Below are 18,603 nucleotides of genomic sequence, written 5' to 3'. Positions count from 1 at the left end.
TGGGGCTGGAGGCTCCAGGCCTCTCCAAAGGGCCTCTTACTTCAGGTAAGCCTGACAAACCACCCTTCACACCTTGGCTGGCAGCTATTGGCAGTTTCAGAGGACTTCTACATTCATCATTTTCCTTGAGCTTCCCTAAATAGGAGGTGGCCTCCAGGGACTTTGGGTGGGGAATCTCCATCAGTCCTCCCCGCTCCCCCACAAGGGTCTCTGCCTCCAGGCTCCCCTCCTGTCTGTTGTCCACACTGCGGCAAAAACGACCTTTCTAGATTGCACATCTACAAAATGGATCATGACATTTGCCCTCTTAAAACCATTCAGTGGCAAAAGCCAGACTCCTTGCTTGACATTCAAGGCCCCTGTGATATTCTCCCCTCACTCCTACCTCTTCAGCCTCATTTCTGGCCACTCTCCTCTTACACATCCCAAGCACTAGTCCTCTAGTCACAGGGAACTAGATGGAGGGAGGAGAGGGAGGGAACTGTCTCTGCATTCTTCAAATCTCTGTCCAAATTCCCCTCCCCAAGGAAGCCCTTGGCCTGGCAAAGTTGGCCCCTCCTTCTATTATGTTGCCACACCCTTTGTACATATGCACTATCACTTTCCCCATTCTCATCACCCTTCTTGTGGTCATCTTGGGTGTTATCCCATGCCAGGGACTGTGCTGGATACTTTTAAGGTTATCACATCCTTTAATCCCTGTAACAACCAGCCAAGATTGATAGTGGTGAGGCCCAGAGAGGGCAAGAGATCTGTCTGGGGTTACACAGCATGTTCTCTGCAGACCTGAAACAGGGCTCTGAGCTTTCTACTATTTTACAATCCATACAAGAAGCAGAATGGGGTGTAGTAGGGAGGCCTTGGAACCTAGGAGTCCCAGGTGAAAACCATTGCTCTATCCCTGGCTACCTATGGGCTTTGGGCTAGTCACTCCCTGCCCCTGAGCCTCAGTTTCCTTATCTGTAAAAGGAGAATAAGTAAGAAACCCTATCTCACAGGGATATAGGGAGGATCAGACAAATTAATACAATATTACAAATATGTTGTAAGTTGTAGGGCGCTGTGTGCTTTTAATTGAATTACATGCCCAGCCACACTGCAGCTGGGGGTATTGGTTGAGGATCTCTTTTCTCTCAGAACTCTCCAGACTGGAGGTAAAAGGTGCCTTTAGTCCCTTTGGCTACCCACATTTTGAGAAAGCAAAAAGGTCTTTCTTTTTCTGTCCCTTATCATAGGTGTCGAGCCCTGACCAGAAAACCCTCCAAAACCAATGTATTCCCAGGAACTTCCACGCTCTCTTAATTATTCTTCTTGCTGCATTTTCTTCTTTCCAGTTGTCAGAAGCTGGCAGATCTAAAGTTAATAGAGCATCGGGACTACGCGTGGAAATAATGAAAAAGAAGAGCTGGAAGAAAAAATGCCAGTCCAACCTTCTTCTGATTCCAGGTTGGCCTGTGATATGTTGTGGTTTTTAAAAGCGCCTATGGTGATTCTTATGTCAGTACAAGGATTGGGGGACAAGGCAGAATGCCTTAGGGTTTGTAAAGTCCTTCCACACACAATCTCGTTTTTAAACCTCTAAGCCAACTTCTTGGGTAGTCTCTTATCACCTCTATTTGACAGATGCGGAAATTGAGACTCAGAAGTGACTCATCCAGGGTCACACAGATAGAACTTAAAACTGGGTCTTGGAGACAGAACTCCAGCCGTTCCTCTGTGGGGCCAGATTCTGTGCACGGGCTTTGCTAGTGTCTCAGCAGTCACCGTACGACAAATACTCCTCCCATCCTGCCAAATCAAATGCTTCCCTAAATATTTCTCTCCCACTCTCCCACCTCCGTGCGTTCCCCCTGCCTGGAATGACTTTCTCAGCCCAATCTACCAGCTGCAGTCCTAGCTGTCTTCCAAGCCCGGCTGCCTCCTCCACAAAGACATTTCCATCTCCCACACTTTGTCTTCCTTTGAGCCTGGAAGCACTTGGATTGTGCCTCTCTGCAGCCCCCTCTCCAGCCCTGCCTTCTGCTGCCACCTGATACCTCAACATCTTCAGCTGTTGGGGTTCCCTGAAGATTCTGGCAGTTCCTTGCTGTCTCCATGTCTTTGCTCCTGCTGTCCTCTCTAAGGAAGTGCCCCTTGCCCTACCCCCTCTCGTACTAATCATTCAGAATTCAGCTCAGGTTATCACTTCTTCAAGGAAGCCTTCCCTGATTGTCCCAATCCTTAACTCTACTGTTAGAGGCCCTTCCTCTGTGCTTCCATGGTACAGTGAGTGAATTAATCCATGTAGAAGGTATAGAATTGTGCCTGGATATAGTGAGCGCTTGATGACTATTGACAACTACTATTATGATTTATTCATTCATTCTACAGCATGGGAAAAACATTTGTAAAACTGGACAGGGAAACAGAGGCAGGGGCCTGATTTTATCGCTCAGGAGAACACAACGTGAGATGTTCTTTGGTAGGCACAGAGATTTTTTTTCTCCTACTACAGAGAAAAAAATGGAAGGTGGCTTTGACCTTGAGTATGGGGAAGAGACCCAGTAGAGAGGGAGGCTCCCTCAGTTAGAGCCATGGACTTCTGGTCGACCCTCTGAGCCAGGAGATCCTGGCTTGCAAAGAGGCAGAAGACTGCTGGTCAAATCTACCAAGGCCTCAGCCTCCAGATTTCCCAGTATGGTGGTGGTGGTGGGGCAGCGGGAACAAATGGTTTCCTGAGTTGCTATCAGAGCTGGTCTCCTGCCAGGAGGCCAGGTCCAGACCTCAGGCACTGCCCTTCCCTAGCTTGGCTTCCAGGCTTCCTCTGACCCTTTGCCCTCATCCCTGCATCCAGGAGCTAAGCTGACCTGTGTGTTCGGACAGAGTATGATGGCATCTGCCACCGTGGTGGCAACATGGCAGCTGAAGGGCCCTTGGGGATCAGAACTCAGGCATTCTACTCTGTACAGGGAGACTGAGGTCCAGAGAGGGGGAGTGACTTGTCCCAGGTCATAGAGCTAATGAATGGGAAAGCTTCTAGACTCCCAGTCAAGAGCTTTTTTAAACTCTTTGCATCACCACTGTAACTACGTATTTCCCCTTCATCCATGCCGCCCTTCCATCTCTCTGTCCTACTATCTTTACCCACTGTCCATCCATCCATCCAACAAATGTTTACCTATCGAACCTCTGACACATCAGGTCTGGTGCTGGGCTCCTGGAGCTTGCAGTTGGGATGGGGGCACTGACACAAATGTGTTTAAGATCCTAAAGAGTTTTGGATGCTTTGATAGAAATCTGTGCAGAATATTCAGAACAGAGAGGGGCCAGGTTCTAGTCAAAGCGCTGAGGAAAGCTGCCGTGGTTGGGAGAGCCCTGCTGGGCATGGAGGGATCAGGACTATGGGATTCAGGAGGAAGTTCAGGGCATTTCAGCCAGAAGGAGCAAAGACCAGAGGGGAGAGTATAAAGCAGTAAGTGGTTCAGTGCAGCTGGGGTACGGGGCATGAGAAGGCCCAGTGAGGGGCAGGTCTGAGAGAAGGGAAGCACATCACAGGGCATGGGGCCCTGTGGGCTGGCCGAGGGGACAGTCCTTGGTGCCACATGCATGGGAATCTCTGGTGAGCTCTTACATTGTCAGGTGCTCATCTGAGAGAGCCCCAGCGAAGGTGCCCAGGGAGGAGGGAAGGCTCTGGGAGACCTCGTCCCCTGTCCTGTTAGCCTGTCAGTCTCCTTCTTGAGACCTTACACCCCTCACCCTACACACTACTCATTCCCTCCCTCCTCTGTCCCCTCCTCTGCCCCTGTCTCTCTCTTATTTTAGCCTGTCAGTCCTTATCAATTACCTGGACCCTCTGCCCTTTCCTCCTTGTCTGATCTGTCTTTCTGACAAGAAACAGATTGTGTCCTACCACCACACTCTGCAGGAAATGGGTCCCTGGCTGGAGGTCAGGACTTGGGATTCCAGGCCTGGCTTTGTCACCAACTAACCTGGACAAGAACAGCTTATTAATAATAACATGTTTGCAGGGCCATTTCCCGCCGATCAGGTCTGTTGGATCATTGTTTTCTTGGCCCCTTGCTACAGCGCCCTCTATAGGCAGCGGTCTCATCTACACCATGCTGCAGGAGCCTTCCAGGCTAGTCTAGTCCTTGAGGGCCAATGAACTCTGGGAACTTTGTTATCAGGCTTGGGCTGCATGATTACATTATTGCGTGCAAAGGGTTGTGTGCTCAATTTATTACCATCTGTCCCAGGGCAAACAGAATTGCAGAATACTACCCCCACACAAGTTGACTCTCAGAGAACGTTAGAATCTTTCCTATTTATAAGCAAACAAATTCTATCAAGAGGTTTTCAGATTTCTTTTCTCTCCCTTTCTTTCTTTGTTGCTTTCTTTCTTTTTCTTTTTTTTCTCTCTCTCATTCCTTCTTTCTTTCTCTGTCTCTCTGCTTGTTACAACAGCCCATAGTAACAAATGCATATTATCACATGACCAGGGACACAGATATATATACATACAGCTGAAAGCAGAGTTTGACAAAACAATACTTCCTGTGGTGGTACACTATGATATTTTATTTTCTCTCCTATCCTATTCCACTAAGAGTAACAATGGTGGTCACAACCCTGAACATTGATTTCACATCCCACTAACCAGTTACAATGGGAAATTAGAGAACCTCTATTTTAGTATCTCCCATGTTCAGATAAAACAAGCCAAAAGAACAAAGGAATACTTCCTGCAGCCTGCAGTCATGGCACGCTCCCTCCCTAGTCATTTCTCTGATACATTCACTTCGAAATATTCACTGAGCATTTACTGAATTCCTCGCCTTGCATCAGTTAAACTTCTTAAATGATAGTCTGGATGTGATAGTCTTGTTTTCACTTTCCCACCTCCCACCTTTCTACCTTCTAGAAAACCATAAGCTGCCCCTTCCTACTGCTAAGCTGCTCATACTGGCTGACCAACCCTCACCGTGTGTCACAGCTGGGACTCCTCCAAGTCTCCTCCTCTCCCTTCCTCACCCCCATGGTTGGTTCATCCCCAAGCTTCTCAAATCTGTCTCTTCTCTCTGTTTGCATCACCTGATCCTGGTCCAAGTGATGGTATTTCTTGCCTAGACCATGGAAAGACCCAAGGTCTCCCCACCTGCATATCATCACCTCTAGACCAAGCTCTTCGGAGCAGTCCAAGGGTTTCTTTAAAATGCAATACTAATCTGTTCTCTCCCGATTTAAAATCTTCCCATGGCCATTACTTCTAGGATGAAGTTGTAATTGTTTACTGTGACCTTGTGTAACCTGACCCCAGCCTAACTCTCCTGCCTCACTTCTCGCCTGAATTTCTGCATTCCAGACATAAGCAACTACCTTCCATTCCTTGGACAAGGTGCCCCCACCCCTATCCCAGACTTTGCCCCTGATGTTCTTGTGAACTAGAACTCTGGTTAACGTCCACCTCTGCCTCCAGGTGCAGCTTAGCTGGCAGCTCTTCAGGAGGTCTTTTCTGACCCACTACATGTGGGTCTGTGCTCTGCCCAGGGCTTCTGCAACCCCCCCTGCCTCTTCCATCACGGTCCTCCCCACACTGTCAGAACGGGCTCACGCTTGTACTCTCTGCCTCTGGACTGTAAGCTCTGTGAATCCAGGGACTCTGCCATGCTGGCTGCTGTGTCCCTGATATCAAACTCAGAACCGTCATAGCACATCATAGGCACTTAATGAGAATGTGTAGGAGAATGGGCTTTTAGACTTCATGAATGTTGGAAGCATAACAGAACCACCACGGTGTTAGGGACAGGAACCAGATGTTTGGAACAGAGACTGTTACATTCAGAGTCATCAGACATAAGAATCATGGAAATACAGTGATTGGATTTAGATGATGTAGATTTGTGGGACCAGAGACTATTCAGTTCAAGCAAGTTGATGAAACCCTTTCTCTGACTTTCTGGTTGATTTTTAATAAAGCACTGATAAGAGGCCCTTCCCATCCAGTCTGGGGCTTGTCAGTGATGAGACCATGGACTCTGACTGTGAACGTGCACATCTTGCTCCCTCTGACTTGAGGGAGTCTCCTTATAACCAAACAACTGTCTCGGTTTCTCCCTGGGAGATCTGGTTGGGTTATTTTACTTAAATTTCCTGTGCTCTGGGGCTTATTTTCCTGGTGGCCAAAGGACAGGGCCTCTGCCCTGGCCTGACGTGCATCGGTGCTCAGGGCTAGGGCCTGGGGGAGGGGACAAGCACCCTTCAGGAGGGATTCTCTACAATCAGGAAAGGCCGAACTGCCTTCAAAGCCTGGATGTTATAGGTAGGGAAACTGAGGCTCAGAGAGGGTAGATTCTTGTCCAGGATCACACAGCATGCTGGGGCAGAGCCACAGATAGAATCCACTCCCTTGGACTCTGAATAGTCTCCTTGAATTCCCAATCTCCCTGGTTCTAGACTATCTGGAGGCATTTGCTTTGGTCTAGAACATCAGGAATGATGCTTGGGGTTTCTGAAAATGGTGGTGAACAGGGTTCATTCATCAGCTGGTGCCAGATGGTTACATTCTGGGTCCAACAGCTAAGCAGAGAGTTCTGGTTAATTATTCCTTCTATGACCATGGCAAGGTCATGTGTGCGAAGTGATTCTCATACCCGTGTGTGAAATGAGAAGGAAAGAGGCATTTAGGTCAGAATCTGCGTTGAGTGCACACATTACTTCCTCTGATCTCTGTTGTTTAGATGAGGCAATTGCGGCTCAGAGGGGTACAACAACTTGCTCAAAGCCACTCAGCTCAAGGGTGGAAGAGCCAGGACTGCAACCTGATTCTCTGATTCTGAGGCCTGGGCTATTTCGGCTCCACCATGCTGCCTCCCTACGCACTCACTACTTCATGCCCTGGAAACTGGACCAAGCAGGGAGGCTGCCAGGAAAATGATGGGCCACAAAATATGCTGGGAACAACCAGAGAAAACAGGAAGGTGCTCAACTCTTAGACACACAGACCTGGGGCTGAATTTTAGCTCTGCCTCTTCCTCTGGGCTCCTTTAAAGACTCCATTTCCTTTTTTGTAAAGTAAAGGAAATGATGACCTTCTAAGGTAGTAGAAAGGATTCAATGAAGTCACTTATGTAAAGTGGGCCACGTATTTACACAGTAATTACTCAGTAAGTGTTTATTATGATCAATAATAGTAACGATAATCCCTCACAATAAACATTTTAGGAGGTGGACAGTAAAGCCTTGTTGAACAATAGGGGTGCTCAGTTCACCTGCCCTCAGAGCTGAGAGCAGAGGGTAATGGATTAGCTGGCAAGGGAGGGGACTACTGTTTCTGAAGCTCCTGCTGTGCTCCAGGTATGACTACTGGCATCACCTCTGTGAATGTCCCAACAAAAAGTGAGAAATTAGTCTGATTTTAGAATCGAGGAAACATAGGCTCAGAAAGAGGCAGTGGTTGGATGGCTTTTGAGGGGCTGGGAGGAGATTTAAACCCCGGCTGCGGCTGCTGGACCTGAGAGACCTGGAGGGCTCAGCCAGGCCCCTCCAAGCTCACACCTCCCAGAACTTCAACCAGAGCTGGTGAGTTGGCTCCAGCTCACCTGCTGAGAGGTCCTTGTGCTGGGTCACCTCGGACCCTATGAGTGGGCTCTGGTCCCAGGCGGCAGCACACCAACCATTAGGGGTTTGCCCCATAGCTCTGCTGGTGTCAGCATCTCAGTGTTCTTGAGGGATCACAAGGGGAGCCCCCATGCAGCCTCCTTTCCCATCCATATACATAGCCGATGGTCACCTGCACCAGGTGACAGGTCCCCAGACACATCAGTGCTTTCCATCCTCCAAACCTCTGCTCTGCTGTCTCCACTATTCTTAATAACCTCTCTTCTTAACTCCAAAGATTGAAATCCTGAGTGCCTCTAGTGAAAGGCCTAGGAGCTGGGAGGTCAAGGTCTGTCCTCAAAACCAGGGCCTGAGTGGGAGGGAGGTAGGGTGAGCTGAGTGGAGGGAGGCAGGAAGCAGAGACCGAGATGAAGGAGGAGGGAGGGCGGGGAGGGAGAGGAGGAAAGGGTGAAAGAGCAGGGCAGCACGCAGGGCGCTGTGACCCAAGGGTATGTGCCCAGGGCCAGTGCGTGACTGAACTCAGGTGCCCTCCCAGATGGGTGAATAAAGTTCATCAGCCACCAACTCTGTGCTTCCCGAACAAACATCTGGGGAATGATTATATAAGGGAGGATGCTTCAGCTCATGGTAAGCAGCCGGGGTCAGTGAACCGTCTGTGGCGGGGGTGGGGGCGAGGGCTGCCCTCCCACCCCAGCCAGTGCTAAGTCCTACTATTTGGAGCTGAAGGGCAGGCCCAGTACTGAAAAGAAAAAAAGGATACTTGTCTGTCAACCTGCTTTCATTTTAATTTCTGGTGATAGTCACAGGAATTCAACATTTGTGGACTGTTTCCCAGGGTTCATGCCATGGTTACCTTTGATGGTCGTGGTGACCCTGGGGGTTGGGGATCAGAAAGGTTGCCCACAGTGAGAAAGAGGCAGAGCTGGAACTTGAAGTTAGTTTTTGTGCTGTTGTCATCTGTGATGGTGACTCCAGTCAATAAAACTTAAAGTTAACAACTTGGCTGAAGCTTACAATGGGCAAGATACAGTTTTTGTCTTAACTCATTTAATCCTCACAACTCTTTGAGGAAGGCACTACTGTTATCATTCCGATGGTACAGAAAGGGAAGCTGAAGCATAGGGAAGTTAAATAACTTGCTTGATTCATGGACTTACCAAGTGGTGAAGCCAAGACTTGAATCCAGGCTGTCTGGTTTCAGAGTCTGTGTTCTGAATGGATTCACTTACTTGGGGGTTCAGGGTGGAGGGAGTTCCAATGACACCACGAGGCCCCTGCCCTCTCACTCATGGATAGGGGCCCATCCAGGCCCCGTGGTCAACAGCATGGTCAGCTGGCCTGGTCCTGGATGGGCAGGTGGATGAGGCATCTCCTCCAGGGATGGCTGCCTGGCTTATTCAGCCCAGCCTGGGTAAGGGCCGGCTGGGACACCCCAGGGACTCTGGTGTCCTGTTCTGGGCTTCTTATCTCCAGGGGAAATCAGCAGACCAAGAGGCTGTTGAACTTACAAGCCCTCATTGTGTGAGCAGTGGGTGAGCATGGAAAGCGGATTCCGGTGGGGTCAGGGAACTTGGGCAGATGTGGTCAGGGAGCGTGCAAGCCCTGGCTCCGGCCCAGCTCCCTGTGCAAACCAGGCAGATCTTTGTCCCTGGCATCAGTCTCCCATCTGTACACTAAGGGGCTTGGATAGTGTGATTTCTCTGGCTCCATCCAAGCCTGGACCTTTATTTCTGAGTTATAATTCCTTAGCCATGGCTTTTATTTTCAAAGGAAAGAAACGCTTTCTTGTCAAGCACCTTCCAGGTTAGGAGGAGTTTCTGGCAGTTTTCCACTCTGGCTTTTAGTGATGGTCCTAACCCCCAAAAGAATGACTGATGGTAGAAAGTGGGGCTGCTATTCAGACTGTATGCATCGGGACTGCTTCAATGGGTGTACAAAGATGGATACACGTCTCTTTTGGTTCATAAATAGACATTTCCCTGAACTTCCTCTAGGGCTCCCTCTTCTGCCGGGTACTCCAGCAATTCAGTGGTTAGTGCCCGGTAGCCCTTCACCCTGACAGGAGTGCCAGCATCCATTTGGCCATGCTGTGTGGTCATACTGTGGTCAAGTAGTGTGAATATTACCCCAGGAGGGGCAGCAGTGTGGCAAGTGGGGTGGGGCGGGTCAGACATGTGTGTTCATGTCTTGCCTCAGCTATGGACTCCCTGTGTACCCTCTGGTCACTTCCCTTGTCTGAGTTTCAGTTCTTCAAGGTGCCCACCTCACAGGGGACAAAACACCTGGTATGCAGTGGATGCTTGGAACATGCTAGCTGCCCTGGTGGCTGGCTGATGAGAAATCAGCCTTGGATTCAGGGGAGAGGAAGAAGTGTCATGTGATACCATAGAAGAAGGGTAGATTTTAGCCAGAGAGACCCAAATTCAGTCTGGCTCTGCCACTTACTCATTGTTATGGGCTGAATTGAATTTGCCCTAAACCCATGTGTTCAAGTCCTAACCACTAGTACCTCAGAATGTGATTGTACTTGGAGATACAGTCCTTAGAGGGGTAATTAAATTAAAATGAGGTCATTAGGGCAGATCCAATTCCAATATGACTGGTGCCCTTATAAGAAGAGGAAAGTTGGACACAGACTCACGTGGAGGGAGGGCGCCACGTGAACATGAAGATGATCTCCTACGAGCCAAGAAGTCTCAGAAGAACCTGCCCTGCCAACACCTTGACCTCAGACCTCTAGCCTGTAGAACCGTGAGAAAATAAATTTCTGTTGTGTAAGCCAGCCAGTCTGTGCACTTTGTTATAGCAGCTGGAGCAAATGAATACACTCCTCATGCAACATTGAGCTAGTTACTTAACTTCTCTGTGCTTCACTAGTGGATTAAATGAGATAATGCCTGAGAAAGCACCAGCACACAGTAGGCCCTTAGCAAATGCTAGCTGTGCCTCCCCTCCATGCCCGGGCCCGGCCTCTGGCTCTGGGTGGAGGGGAGTGGGGAGGTTACTGAGTCATCCTGCTTCAGCATGAACCTGCAGGACACCTGACCCTGGCCCTGGACCTCACCTTGCCCCAGACTAGCAGTCCTGTTCTCAGCCTCAGCCCTGGCCTTGACACTGGCCTTCTGCCTGCCAGGCTGTGAGGTGCTCAAAGTTCACAGAGCCTCCTGCCTCCGCTCAGGCTCAGCAGCAGACCTGCCGTGTGTGGTTGGCCAGCTCGGCTTAGGCCCCGACACCAGGTCAGGGTTGGAGGGGCAGGGAGGGTGGCCTGGTGGGGGTCTCAGGGGTGGAGGGGCTACTGTTGTGTCTGTGGTATTTCTCCAAATCTTTACACACTGTATCTCATCTGACCTTCACAGCAACCCCTCCAGGTGGGCTTGGAGAATGGGCTCCTCTAGACACGAAGCAAACTGAGACACAGAGGAGTAAAGGGGTTCCTCCCAACACAGCAAATCTGAGCTGGGATTAGGACCTCGGAATCCAGACTCAGGTTCTGGTTCCTTTCACCGCTGGGACCACTTGCTTTCCCTTCAAGGCTTTGGGGGTCTGTGGGGTGTGTGGGAAGCACATGGACCCAGGAGTCACCAGACCTGGGCTCAGATCCCAGCTGGGCCAGGGACAAGCTGTGTGACCCTGAAAAATACCCAACCCCAGCAGGCTGTTGAGAGCCTCCGTGAGAGAGGGCAGCCAGCTCTGCCCCTGGAACTCTCTAGGCCCCCAATAAATGGCAGCTATTGTGACTTTTTCATAGCTAACTGCTCAGTAACTGTCGCTGAATCAAATTCCTGGAGAGCCAGGAAGCGTGTCTGTGGGTGGGAGAGACGTCTGGCACTTCCAGGGGGCCCCAAGTCCTCCTTCCTACATGCTGCCTGCCCCCACCACCTGCCAGCCCTTGAGAGGAATGTAGTGGAAGGACCTATAGGTGGATAAGCCTGGAATTTACCTCCCCCTAGCCTGCTGTACCTGTCTGAAGCCCCTGTCTCTCTATCTGCAGTTCAAAAAACATTTTGACTTTCTTCAAAGGACCTGACACCATCCGAATTGATTTGGACTATTAGACCTTCACTATCACTTGCCCCCCTTCCCCCTCTCCAACCCCCACAGAATGAGTGTCATGCAGCAGGAATTTTATCTGTGTTGTTCCCTGCTCTGCCCCTGAACCTAGAACAGTGCCTGGCACATAGTGTCCTGTCATCATCTGTGGAATGAATGAATGAGTCCATCCTCTGTGGTCAGCTCTTTGCTGCACTTGTGGATGTTGCTTAAGTCAGAGCCCACTCCTGTTTTCTAGAGGCTTCCAGCCTGTTGTGGGAGGCAGATACAGACAGTGACCATGGTGTGACCTGCACTGTGACAGAGGGAAGGAGGCACCTGGGCTTGGGGAATCTAGAGTGGGTGGCCCCTGATCTGCTTCGGGGAGCAGGAAGGGCCACATGAGGGGGCCTGGGAAGCCTCTTAGAGAAGCCTCAGCTGAAGGAGAAAAGATGGGTATGAGTTAGAGGGACAAGGAGGGGACAGCATTCCAGGCAGGGAACAGCACATGCAAAGGCACGGCAGCAAGAGAGATCACACTGAGTTAGAGGCATGTGATGCTGTGGAGACAGGGCAGGGCCAAGCGCAGCAACTAGGATGATGGGTGCTGGGGGCGGGGAGGGGGCGGCTGAGGGAACAGCGTGGGTCTGAGGGAGCCCCGCTGAGGGATGTGTACCTCTGAGCTGTTTCTTCTCCCAGTTCTCAAAGGCTGCTCCCCCACGGAGAGGCTGCCACTGTTTGCCAAGTGGCCGTGGCTGTTCCCTCTGCACCGCTGGATGTGTCCAGGCTACTGCATTCTCCCCTCTGAGCCAAAGTCTGTCTCTCTCCCAAGAGAGAATGGGCTTGGGGTCAAGGCCCGCTGGCCAGGCCGGGGTGGCTGTGAGGTCTTGGAGCAGCCACTCCCCTTTCTGAGCCCAGTTTCCTCCTCAGACTCTCGGTGGGTGGGTAAAGGGCCTTGTAGGCCTCTCCTCCCAGAGTTTTGGTGTTTTGGCAGATGGAACAGTGTCAGGGGAGAGTGTGGTGGCTTTTCCAGTCAGAAGACGCTACCCAGCGGCCTGAGGAAGTGTGACTCATACCAGTCTGGCTGGGGTGGGGATCAGGCTTCTGGCTCCTCCTCCTCCAGTCAGCAACCTCAGGGCCCAGGCATCCGTGGGGTAGCCCTGAAGCCAGAGAAATGGTCTGTCACAGACTCTCTTGGTGACCTCAAGTTTCTGCCTCTTTTTTGGACCTTGGTCTCCTGTTTTGTAAGACAAATAGAACAGGCCTGTCCTCTTTCTGCAGAGCCTGGAGACCTACCTGCTTCTAGTCCTGGATTTGGCATTGACTCACTTTGGGGAAGTCTTTCCCGTTTTTGAGGCCTCAGTCTCCCCATCGGGTTGCTGAGGGGGTTGGACTTGAGGGCCTTGGAGCAGCTTTCCTACTCAGACATTCTCTCCAGGCTCGTAGGTCTTCTGGATCAGCTGGTTCTTGGTGATCACATCACTGCCAAATACCCACCCAGGTCTGCTCGAATGCTTCCAGGGGAGTCCACCACATCTTCTGCAGCTTCCTTCTACCTTTGGAGATTTCTAGCAGAAGGGCCATCCTCACACTCCATCTTCCTTCCTGCCTCACCCAACCCCTGGAGCCAAGCTTGTCTTCAGAGGCTACAGAACTCCTTGTAATTTAAGAGCCCCTAGGCATTGGGAGCCCTGGCCAGGCCTTGTGCTGGATTCCAGGGACATGGAGGAACCAGAGAAGATCATGGTCCTTTAGGGGGTCAGTGTCGTAAACAGACATGTAATTTCAGTAAAAGCTTAGGGTGTGAAAGAGAATGCTGGTATACTAAAGCGTGAGTGAATGAGAAGTGAAAAGGCAGGGTGCGTGTCTCAGGTGCTAGGCCGAGAAACTTCTATGTTGCCCAGCAAGGACTGGAGAGAAGTAGACAAACCCACTAGCTCTGCCCGACCCCAGATTCAATAATAATCCAGCCACCTTTGTCTCCTGGATACTAGGCCTTGTTGCCTCATCAAATATCCTTAATATCTATCTCATTGAATCCCCACAACAATGCTGCCAGATAATAACGCTTATTCCCATTTTGCAGATGAGGAAACTGAGGCCCAGAACAACCAGATATCTTCCCAAAGTTCACATGGTCAGTACGCTTGGAGCCTGATTAAAACTAAAAGCCTCTTGCTAAGTTATGCTGCCTCTCATTTGTTCATCTGTCCCTGTCAGGATCGGGTTTGGGGTCTGCTCCCTCCCAGAGCTTCATGAGAACCAGACACTTGTGCATTTCCTAAGGCGAGGGAGTGGGGCGGGAGGTTCCCAGCTTGGGTGGAGGCTTTGGACCTGAGTGGAGAGTCAGGAGGCTCATCGCTGTGGAGGAATTCCAGGCATCACCAGCAGCCTTGGGAGGAACGTCTTTGTGCGGGTGAGGAGGCGCTCTTCCCTGAGCCCTCAAATATCCCCTCAAAGGTGGTCTTTGCTGCAGTGGCCTGGCAACGGGTAGAGCCCTGGTCTGGGGGCCCCGAGTCCAGGCTGTATCCTGGGCTGGCCCCTGACATGCAGTGTGACCTTGGATGGGGCTCTTTCCTTTCAGGGCTTCAGATGCGCTCTTCACAGACTGGAGGAGGGGACAAGCCCTCCAAGCACCACTTGTAAGTGTAGCCAAATCAAATGCCGTCTTGGTCTGATCTAGAAGGGCCGATGTGATTCTGCATGTGCTCTCCCAGCCTCTCCCAAGACCCCTCCCAAGCCTCTTGGGGTTGCAGCTGGGCCCACCCTGCATCATCTTAGTGAGATGTCCTCTCATTTAGGAGAGGAGTTTCTGCAGACAGTGATTGGTCGGGAGGGGCAGGGAGGGATGAGATCAGTGCCGTCAGTTGCCTGCTGGTGAGATGAATTAAGTCCTTGGGTCAGACGGGCCATTAACCAGCTGTGTGACCTTGGGCCGAACCCTTAACTTCCTGAACTTCAGTTTCCATATCTGTAAAGTAGTGATAATAATAGTACCTACTACTGGGGATTATTAATAGTGAGGATAAAATAAGGATTAAAGGGAAGTGTGTCTGTAAAACATTTGGCACACAGCCTGGTATATTGTAAGTACTCAACAGCGTGACCTTGATGACAACGATGATGATGGTGATGATGGCAGTGAGTGGAGAAGAATGACAACAACGGTTATGTGGGCAGGATAAGACCCTGCAGGGCCCTCTCCCAGCAGGCTGGTACATTTCTTTGTTCCAGGCTTTGCACTTGCTGGCTGCCATTCCCTGAGACTCTCCTACTCTGCTTCCACAAGTGCATCCTGAGTAATCCAGGGCCCTCATGGCACCAGGCGCTGTGGATCTGAGCCTGGATGAAGATCTCATGCAGATTGGCACCCAGTGTCTGCACCCTGGGCATGGTGGGAGCACAAGGTTTGGAGGAAGTAGCAGAAGGTTTCCCAGGGGAGGCAGAATTTAGCCAAAGTCTTGATGGAGGAGTAGGAATGGGCTGGAAGAAGAGAAAAGGGTTTCGTTTTCCCTTTAAAGGCATTCCAGGCAGATGAAATAACATGTGCAAAAGCAGAGAGGTGTGAAATAGCATGCTGAGCTTGGGAGACTGCAGGAAGGTTAGAATATGGTTAGAAAGTTGGGAGCGCGTGGGGAGGGGTGAGAGCAGAGTGCTGAGTGGAGAGGGTGTTAGGAACAGATCATGAAGAGCCTCGGGTACCGAGCAGACATTCAAAATTTGCCTTAAAGGCAATGGAAAGTTGATTCTTTTCATCAGACAACGAACATTCCTGAGATCTACTGGACCCAAGGCACTTTTGCAGTGAGCTCTGTGGTGCACTCCCCAGAAACCTGTGCCTCCCCTCACAGACTGGACCATGCCCCGCTCTGATGGCTGGCAGCTCCCCGCTGAGACTCCCTTCCCCCCATTGCCTTGGGCCGAGGAGACCTTCCTCATCTAATGTCAGTCCCCCTCCTGGGACCAGCCTGCCTCCAATGACTGGTCCGTATAAGGGTATAATGACCACCAGCTGTGCAATTGTGAAAAATCATGCCAGCTCCAGAGCTCCTGGAGAGCTGGGCTGAGGCCTTCTCGGGGCCTACATAACCGCCTAACTTGTTCCTCTGCCCAGTTCCGCTTCAGTTGTTTCCTCAGGTTCTGATCTTGAGCTCAAACCCCAATAAACCTCCTGCCAGCAAATAGTCATCTCAGAATCTCCTTCCCCAGGAACCCAACCTGTGACAGCCATCACTGAGGGATGTCAGTGACGGTGGACATCTCATTGAGGGGTCAAAGAGAGACCCCTGCTTTCAGAAGTGGCTCTGCCCAGTGTGGGAATGAAATGGAGGGAGAGACTGGAGCCCAGAGCCCAGTGAGGAGGTTGTGCCAACTTAGCAGAGGAATGTTGAGGGACTGGGGATGGAAGCCACCTAGAGCATCTGGGTAGAGGTGGAGCCAATTTCTCAGATGGAGTTAATAGGGCTCAGTTCAGTTTGGGAGTGGAGAACATGCCTTGCCCATAAGACATCTGGGGATTAACCAGTACCTGGCAGTTTACAAAGCATTTGCTCACACTCTTTAGTTTAATATGGACACCAACCAATCGGAAGGGTCACCAGGGCCCTGGAGATCTTCTACTGGGTGAGATGTTAACTCTTTAGTTGCTGGATTGTGGGGGAAGGGGTGATGTGCTGGGTGGGAAGAGCACCCAGGAGACTCTGAGCAGCACAGCTCTTTACCAACCAGTAAGTTAGAATCTTTGCATGTCAGTCCTACCGGCTCCTCATATAATCCTCACTATAATCCCTTCTTAAAAAGAGAAGGCAGGGCTCAGCAAGGTGAGTGACTTGCCGGAAATCTGACAACACCTAAGCAGTAGAGCTGGAGTCGAACCCAGGTCCGTCCGACCCTGCAGCCCATGCCTGCGTTTACTGGAGTGGGAGTCAGAACCTGGAGTTCTTGGCTCTTCAGTCAGGGTCCGTCCCCCTTGCTTATATGGCCACTTCCTGTGTGAATTCCATAACTTGTGTTCATGAGCCAATGTCTTCTTTCCAAGAAATGGTGCTGAGACTGTCCAGGCCAGTGCGGGAGGTGGGGTGGAACAGGAAAGCCCAGTGTCAGGCACGAGGGAATTTCCAGACCCAGGGATCTCCCAGCACCTGGTTTGGAGCCCAGGCTTATGCAGGAAGGCTAGTGGCCTCTCCAATGGATAGGGCCTGCCCGGTAGCAGGAGATTGAGGGGGCCAGCTGTTCACTACCTCCACCCTGTTCCCTCCAGAGAAATGGGCTCCCAGTGGAGCTGAGAGCATCTTGTTCCTGGGGATCATGGCTAGTCATTCATTTATTTACCCATTCATTTAACATTGAACAACTATTTAAGGAGGCCCTTCCATGTGCCCTGTGCCACCTGGGTCCTGCCCTTACCGGGGTCCAGCCTCACCTGGGTTCAGGCTGGTGGGGAGACTAGGGGCGAAACAGGTAATGATAATTCAGTAAGATAGACTGGGGGGTGTACCAAGGCTGTTGGGTTCTTCCCTGGGTCCCCACTGCCAGCCCACATGAGGCCACCACACTCTACCACTGAGCTATATCCTCCCCCCTTGACCAATTATTCTTAAGATTATACTTGTCTTTTGTGGATAGGAGCGGTAGTCAGGGCATGAAGGGCCCAGCTTAGGGCCGAGGAGAGGCTCAGCACCTTGTTCTTATTAACATCATCATGTTATGATGAACAAACAAAGCCCAGCCATGTGGGAGCAAGTCACAGTCCCAGAACTTCCAGGGCTCCTGTAGTACTTGGGGAGGTAGGCAGAGCCCACTTACCAAAGACCTGACTTCTCTAGCTCAGCTGTGTGCCCTTGAAGGCGTTCCTGCTTTCCTCTGGGCCTGCCTCCTTCCTAAGCTGTAGAGAGGCTGCTGGGACCTCTAGCTCTAAGCATCGGCGAGTCTGGGAAGAGGCTGCAACTGGAGACTCCTGTCCCCTTCCCCGTGCCATCCTCAGAGCTTTGGCCAGGCTGGTTACAGTTGTTGCCCACTCTTCCTCCCCTGTGGCCATGAACTTGGTCCTGAATCAAAGGACAATGTCTTTGTTCTCGTATCCCTAGCCCTAGCTCAGGGACTGGATCAGGGTTAAGTGTCAGTAAGTTATAAAAATTAAACTATATGTAGTTACACACTTAACAAATCACTTCATTGAAAAGAACAGAATGACATAAAGGGAGTACAAATTTTGGGTATATGATATCAATTAATATAATACTTTAATATTTAGAATCAGGCTGTCCCTGAAAATCCTGGGAAATCTGGGCTGTCTGGTAGCCATGGTCTTCCTTGTCACAAGGGAACCCAACAATAAGCTCATTTATACTAAGGTAGAAAGAGCTGCATATGTTTGCATTTAAAGGAAGAGCCCCAGAAAGATGATGGAATCATGTATACATATGGTGACATTTCAGGTACAGTGGCTGATGGGTGCTACTCTGAATGTCTATATGCATGTTAGTGGTCACCCTAGAATTCAGATGAGCAGCTCTTGGAAGGACTGTGCTACAAGGAATTAAGTTATAATTTTTTTCAGTGAGAGAAGTTTGAGGCAGAAAATGATCTTGGAATCCCCAAGTGTGGCCTTCCTTAGAATGTTGCTGCAGAGGGGCCCCTGCTGTCCTAGGAGAGGGAGGGGTCCTCGGGGGAGGAGGGGTGGGTCAGGGTTTTTGAGAAGACAGACACTGGAAACAACCTGAATCCCCAGCTCTGGGGTTGCCTGGGAGTGAAAACTGAGAAAGAGGACCCTCTGGGGTGTGAGGTGTGGCAAGAGAGTGAGGCAGATGCTGGAGGTTCATCCTCTGCCTGGCTCTGGGAAACACAGCCCACTCTTTGACAGGGGTGGGGACAGAGGCATTGAGAAAAGCCATCCCTGGGTGGGGCCAGCAGTGTGGTCAGGGAGACAGAGTGAAATTAGAGTGTTTTGTAGGCTGAAAACAAAAAGCTGCCAGATTC

At 50.8% G+C, this 18,603-nt stretch overlaps 1 protein-coding gene and 1 long non-coding RNA gene across 2 annotated transcripts in view; one reads left to right on the top strand and one right to left on the bottom strand.

The window, feature by feature from the left end:
* The window catches only part of TSKU (tsukushi, small leucine rich proteoglycan), a 33,663-nt gene extending 21,340 nt beyond the window's left edge, over positions 1–12,323 (bottom strand). The window contains exon 1 of the mRNA XM_074372702.1: positions 12,302–12,323. The gene's annotated coding sequence lies outside the window, so the exon portion shown is untranslated. The remainder of the gene's footprint in view (positions 1–12,301) is intronic.
* LOC141578896 (uncharacterized) lies at positions 8,936–16,864 on the top strand. Its single transcript, XR_012509754.1, has 4 exons — positions 8,936–10,832; positions 13,712–13,762; positions 14,210–14,267; positions 14,860–16,864. It is a non-coding gene; the product is annotated as an uncharacterized LOC141578896 (long non-coding RNA).
* Positions 16,865–18,603: the final 1,739 nt, after the last annotated feature.

Source organism: Camelus bactrianus, chromosome 10 (genome assembly GCF_048773025.1).
Source record: "Camelus bactrianus isolate YW-2024 breed Bactrian camel chromosome 10, ASM4877302v1, whole genome shotgun sequence".
In the NCBI taxonomy this organism is placed as follows: domain Eukaryota; kingdom Metazoa; phylum Chordata; class Mammalia; order Artiodactyla; family Camelidae; genus Camelus; species Camelus bactrianus.
The sequence above is the reverse complement of the archived record's forward strand: the minus strand, read 5'-3'. Positions and strand labels throughout refer to the sequence as shown.